The sequence below is a fragment of the Mastacembelus armatus genome, chromosome 24 (assembly GCF_900324485.2).
Source record: "Mastacembelus armatus chromosome 24, fMasArm1.2, whole genome shotgun sequence".
NCBI lineage: Eukaryota > Metazoa > Chordata > Actinopteri > Synbranchiformes > Mastacembelidae > Mastacembelus > Mastacembelus armatus.
In genome coordinates, this window is record NC_046656.1 from 12,304 (window position 1) to 19,366 (window position 7,063).

The following is a 7,063-nucleotide window of genomic DNA, read 5'->3' on the forward strand; positions in this document are numbered from 1 at the left end:
CTGTTCTCCGGGATCCCGCTGCGCAACCCAAAGCACTCGGCGTACAGGGGAGATGGGCTCGAGACTCCTAGAGGACTAGGCGACGCTCTCCGTTCGGCTTCTCTCGAGTAGACCTCGAGTGCACTTGGCCGCGTACCTGCTAACCCACTTGGGATCCAGTTGCCTGTTCGGAGATACGCGTACATGCAGAAAATGTACTTATCACACGGGTGGACCAGTTGACCAATTCTGCTTCGGGTAACTCTCTTCGACCGTTTGTTCATCATCATCTCCAATTCTATACGATGGAGATTACGCGTTCCCTGTGGAGGAGAGATTCGTCGTTCCATCATTCCAGCATTTCTTTGCCCACGGCCCTGCTCTCTGCGATCGAAGCTGCTTTTGAAAAATATGAAAAGGCCGTGGCTTCGCGGCAGTGTGTCAAAGAGGATGAGCTGGAGGATGTGCTGGAGGATGTGGATGATGAACGCCAACTGGAATGACTCGTTGAACCCGACAGGAATAGCCCTAGCGTACAGCACGATGACGCGAGCATGAGTACAGATGATGAATACCTGGAGGCCGGTCGCTGGGATCAGACCGAGGCATGCCGGGGACGCGTCAACCTCGTGCACAGTGACAGCGAGGAGTGCATGTCAGAAGGACACCCGGCTCTCGACGCCGATGATGAAACCAAAGATGGTTACGGAAATCGCTCTTCTTTTTTCTGGGAATCCGTGAAGTGGAACGGACGCAGACGCTCTGTCGAAGGCAACAGGATGGAGGACACGGAGGGAGAGGAGGACCGAGAGATTCGGCGAACCCCAAGGAGATCGTTTGACACGTCGCAGCGGCGACAGCAAGGGCAGATGCCTCAGATACGAGGCCTACGACGCTCACTGTAAGTCGGCGGCCGAGAACTATGGAGGGACTTTGAACTCTTACACCAAAACCGTGTCGGAGCTCATGATAGTCCCACTAAAAGAATATGTATATCTATCCTGTTGTTATTATGAGTCTCAGGAGTACAGGAGGAGCAGATGTATCCTCAACATTGCTTTTTGAGAAGCGGTCTCAGGCTATGTGTTCCGTTGCCAGCATGCCAGAATCATCTGCAACACAGGGCTACAGCTGTCAGTTGGCTCTATATCTATTTAGTCTCACGGAAAACACCTGAGATTCTCACTTTCTGATTCTCAGGATCCGACCAGCATGCAAACTGTCCGACCTCCATGCAAACCGTTCGACCAGCATGCAAATCGTCTGACCAGCATGCAAACCGTCCGACCAGCATCCAAACCGTCCGACCAGCATACAAACCGTCCGACCAGTATGCAAACCGTCCGACGTCCATGCAAACCGTCCGACCTCCATGCACACCGTCCGACCTCCAGGCAAACCGTCCGACCTCCATGCAAACCGTCCGACCGTAGCTCAGTGTCTTACTGGGTTTTGACCTGATGACTCATAAGGGACTTTCTATGAGAAGCCTATAAATTCACTTGCCCTAGTGTCATTTCATGCATTGAACAAATCAATCGAATCTCTGAACAGAAACCCCGCTTATGAGAGTCACCGCGATGGAGAAAACATCGCTTCATTTAATCATCTCCCTCTGCATATTCTCATATGCAGCCGGCTCCGGCTCAAGCAAGAAAACCTACAGCGCGCAGTGCCTGGACGACAGTCGGGTCACAGTGGACGACTCTTCGGTGAAACCCACATCCACCTACAAAGACTACAAACAACTGGTGTGTCAGGCCTGTGGTGTGAAACGGACATGAGACTGTTCAGAGGGTACAGCAAAAAGGACGATCACAGCAGAATCGTCTTTGGAGACCTGAACGGACTCGCGCTGAAGCATTACGGCTCGGACGACATCAAGGTATCCTACAAATGTCGAGGTCACAAAGACGTTCAGAAGGTACAATGCCAGACGCGCCAGACTCTGAAGGACTGCATCGTGCTGTGATGCGAACAGTGTAGGTCCTCGAACTGCGAGGTCTATGCGGGATCCACTAAGGTCAGTTCGTGCAAGGTGACGGTCGCCAGAGGCGTCTATAGAATCGACCTGGGGTTGTACACAGGAATGAACTATTTCAAGTATTCGCTGAGATTCTGGTTGTTTTATTTACGCGTCTGTGAAGAGAAATGGCAGAGACAGAAAAGTCCGAGAGCGCACCCTGTCGGCTTTCTTTATTTAAAAAAAGCACAACGTTTTGTTGTTATTATGATGGTATACCACTAAAACTAGACCCTTTACAGATTTGAATGATTCAGTCTCGTTCAATAAACGATGACAACCACTGCTCAGTAACAGCTGCGACTCGTTTCTTTGCACAGACATAACTACATGAAGCGGACTTCTTTTATCTGTACAATCAGAATTGACGGAGTAATTTAAGTTTGTTTCGGCCTTATCAGAAAAAGATGCGTCAAAACGCGCCGGCGCGTGCGTCGACCCCAGAGGGTTAATTATGCTGCTATAGGCCTAGACTGCCCAAGGACCATCGGTGCACTGAGCTCCCCTACCCTAACCCCCCCCCTTTCCCTTCCCCTCTCCTCTCTTCTCTCCTCCCACCTCATGTATATTCCACCATTGAATGTCACTAACCTTGTGCTCTCTCTCTCTCCCCTAGTTTGTGCTCTCTCCCTCTCTCTCTGTTCTCTCTGTACCTTCTGCAGGTGTCCCTGGTCCTGGAGCAGTATATCGCTGATGTGCAGTTACTGGTCCCACCAACCTGCAGTGTCTATCTGTTGTTTATTGTTGCTGTTTTGTGCTCTCTCCCTCTCTCTCTGTTCTCTCTGTAACTTCTGCAGGTGTCCCTGGTCCTGGAGCAGTATATCGCTGATGTGCAGTTACTGGTCCCACCAACCTGCAGTGTCTATCTGTTGTTTATTGTTGCTGTTCTTTTCTCTCTGCTCTATCCACTCACCCCAACCGGTCGAGGCAGATGGCTGCCCAAACTGAGCCCGGTTTGGCTGGAGGTTTTTTCTTCCGTTAAAGGGAGTTTTTCCTCTCCACTGTCGCCAAGTGCTTGCTCATAAGGGAATTGTTGGATTTTTAGTTTTAGTTTTTGTAAAGTGCCTTGAGATGATTTGTATTGTGATTTGGCGCTATACAAATTAAATTGAATTAAATCGAGTCCCTCTCATTGTGGTCACCAATGCGCGCGCTGGCTCTGCTCGGGGCACGTGCTCCCTACGCAGTATGAGCGGTGTGACCAGATCCTTGCCGAGCTGCTCCAAAAACAGCCTCCTGCGATTACAGTTTCCGGACATCCATTCCGGGTGCGTTTCTCTCCATGTCACGTACACGTTGTACGCAGACACGTCGATGATGTTGTGTAACAAAGTGACGGGCCATCACTTTACCATCTGCCTATAGCTGTAGGTAGCTAGCAGCTTGTCTAGATTGTCCACACCTCGAGGCTTCCTCCTCACACACGTTTCGTCGATTTCACCTTACGAATGCCGAGTGCTCAGGAGCAATACTACCTTGTTCTGTTTGGGCACGTACAATATCAGGGTGGCCAGTTCTGTCTAAGCGAATCTCGACGAGAAAACATTTCGTCCGCGCGCCGACAACAGTTCCTGCGGTAACTCGGCTCTGTTGCTTCCGATGGTGCCCAGCAGATCCATGTTGCTGCAGCGAAGCTTGCTCCCTAGCCGGTAAGAAGTGAAGAAGTTAGAACAATGTCTCGGGGTCCTCGTTCAATTCGAGCAGGATCCTCACGAACAAATCTATGCATATCATGTTGCTGTGAGCACGCGTTCGCACTCGTTTTCTGTGACACGCGATCGAGTCCAACGTCTCTGTGATCCCATGCACTCTGTACTGGCAGTGGTCCATGATCGACCAGGCGCACAAATTCTCGAACTTGACGACCGGGTCCGGGAGCTTCATCGTATTAAATGTTAAGCTCAAACCTACGTACAACCGCGAGTTCCACTCAGCCCAGACCGCATTTGCCTATCGAATGGCGGCAGCAGAGTAAAGACCATTAAGGTGTGCAACATAACACAAGCGACCCACGTCGGCTTCCGATCGATCCAGTTTCGACACAGAGAGCGTTGAGACGAGCAGAGGTAATCGAGATGCAGCGCGGCAGGACCGGCCTCGCGGGAGGCTTCGAGTCTCTGATCTCAACGCGCAAGGAGCTGTTCAGCGGAGGCAAGCTGTCCGCTGCGTCTGCCCCAATCCTGAGCGCTGCCCAATTCAGAGGCAAGCTAGGTGCGGCCATAGCCGTGATCACCTCTCTGATCGTAGGGTTTCTCACCTTACACAACAACATCCTGTACTTCATAGACAGCAGGCATGGCACCAGAGGATACGGGAGCATCACTCTTGACACGGGCAGGCCCGAGCATGAGTACGCGTACATTTACGCCAGCATAGCCCTGATCACCCTGGGCTGCCTGGCCATGGTCGGCTTCTTCGCCGCCAAGAGCAAACGCAAGCTGGACAACTCGGGGATCGAGCACGGAGCCCGTGAATTGAGTAAGAGCACCTGTACCGTGTTCGCCTGTCTCATCATGATGAACGTGGAGCTGTTCATGTCCGTGATCGCGGGTTGCATGGAGCTACTCTACTGGCTGCTGATCAGAGATGAAGGCAGGCTCCATAACATGGAGTGCGCGATCGCCGTGTTTAACATCATCATCTATGCCATGTACGTCGTGACAATGGTGCTCACGTCCACTGTGCTCAAGGAGAAGCACAGCGCGGTTCTCTCAGACTACCGCCGGGATAACGTCAAGACGGTGATCGTGCCAATCTCCTCTCGAGACAACCACATCCACTATAGCAGCAGAAGTGGTGGAAGTAATCCTTATTAGAAAAGAAAGACTAGTTTGCCCTCACGGGGTCGATATGACCCCGGCACTTCGTGGAGAGGCTCTCCTCTCCTCTCCTCCCTGTGCCCTCCCGATGGGGTCCTCGGGACCCCACACCGCCGCTTGAGAAACGCTCTCCTTTTCTTTCCTAGCTAGCGGGGTCGGTTTGACGTAGTGCCGTAGAGTCTCTCCTTTTCCCTTTTTCCTTTTCCTCTTTCCTCTCCTCCCCGAGCCCTCGCGGGGTCAGACCGACCCCGGCCCGTCGTCAAGAGGCTAGGCTAGGCTCGGCTCTGTGATTTTAAAACACCCCCCTATCCCCTCCTATCCCATCCCATCCCATCCCATCCCCCGGTGTTCTCCCCACAGCATGTCATGTCAGAGGAGGAGGTGGTAGAGGTAGTGGAGGGTTGCGGAAGGGTTAATGCGTAGTTCATAATTTTCCAAAGAAGGAAAGGGTTCTTGGGTTCTCCACGGCTATGGTCAAAAGTCAGAGAATAACAGGACTGCGTGTGACATTGACTCACATTGACCTTCCACCATTATACACTAAAGACTGTATTCCATCTATGACCATCACCCTACAATGAAACGGCAAAGCAATGGCCTCACATGAAAGAGACTGTTGATATAATGCCACCTCTCCTGAGCTGTGGCATTGGACTCCTCATTGAATTTAACTGTCACAGATCTCTAACTCCCAAACAGGTTTTGCTCGGAAAAGATAATGAGCCATTTGCATTACAAACCGATATAGGATGGAGCATGGTTGGTCGCTATCTATCTAACTGGCGTTTAGACATTATCTGATTGCTCTAATGTGCGATATAGAGAAGATGTTCCAAGAAATTTCGTGTCCAAGAAAGGGACAGGGACTATCTGCCTTTCCTGTGATGGAAAAACGATGCTACAGCCTCAAATGTACAGAATGATGGTAAACCTTTTCGGGGCAGCATCGTCTCCAGGTTGTGCAAATTATGGACTAAAATATTTGGCAAAAGAGCAGAACCGATCACATCCAGCAGGATCACAGTTCATAGAAAAGGACTTTTATGTGGATGATGGAGTTACAAGCACAAACACAGTGATAGAAGCAATACAGTTGGTGCAGGAGGCCAGAGAGATATGCAGCAAAGGTAACCACCGGCTACATAAGTTTATTTCTAACAGTCACACTGTTTGGCAAAGCATTCTTCCATCTGAATGTGCTGTTAACACAAACACTAAAGACATTCATCATTTATGCCCCACTTGGATTCTTAGCGCCATATGTGTTAAACGGAAGAGGAATCCTGCAAGAAATGTGCCAACACGGTATTGGCTGGGACGATCCCTTACCAGACCCACTAAAGTAAAGGGAGAGTTGGCAAAGGGACTTTACAAATCTGGGAAATCTAAAAATAACTCGTTGTTACTTACCTAAAGGTTTGGAGAGGCTAAAGAAATGGAATTGCACCACTTTTCAGATGCAAGCTCAAGTGGTTATGGACAGTGCACCTACTTCAGAGCCAGAAACGTTAAAGGTGAGATTCATTGCTCCCTAGTAATAGCAAAGGCCCATGTTTCTCCCATTAAACTGACCATGATCCCCAGACTTGAACTGACACCCGCTGCTGTTTCAGTAACTGTGCTAAAGGCAGGACTGCAATGCCCAGAACGGCCACTAGGGGCGTGGCCGGTTGTTGAGTAGTTTGAGGAAACTGGAGTTTGACACATAAATAGCAGTGGGATGTTAAGTTCGGTGCTTACTGTGTGTGTACCTAGTGTGCGTCCATAAGACAGGTGGGTTGGTTTGCCGCTGCAATAATGATTACAGTGTGATTATGATTTATGTAGGCCTCATAGAATGTTGATAATTCCTTCGTTCTATAGCATGGATATGATTAGCAGCTAAGCTAACTGTGAGAGGGATGGTCGATGTGTTTAGCTAATCTATGAGTGTCACTTATTTAGTTATTATTAGGATTATATTAGGGTTACTCCTCATGTTTATTTGTACCATTTGTACATGTGAGCTGTACCAATATTTGGTTGTTTTGTGTTGTTGCAGAACCATACACACACCCACATACACTTCAGTATTAAAGCCCCTTCGAAGTTTCAACTGGCTCATCATTGTCTGGGTTCATACGTGCATTCTAACTGGTGCACCTTTCGCAATTACACCAATTACCGAACCAACTAACAGTAATAAATTCTCCACCACAGTAACAGTAACATGTTGAGAGAGGAACTAAGTTATGCCTCAATG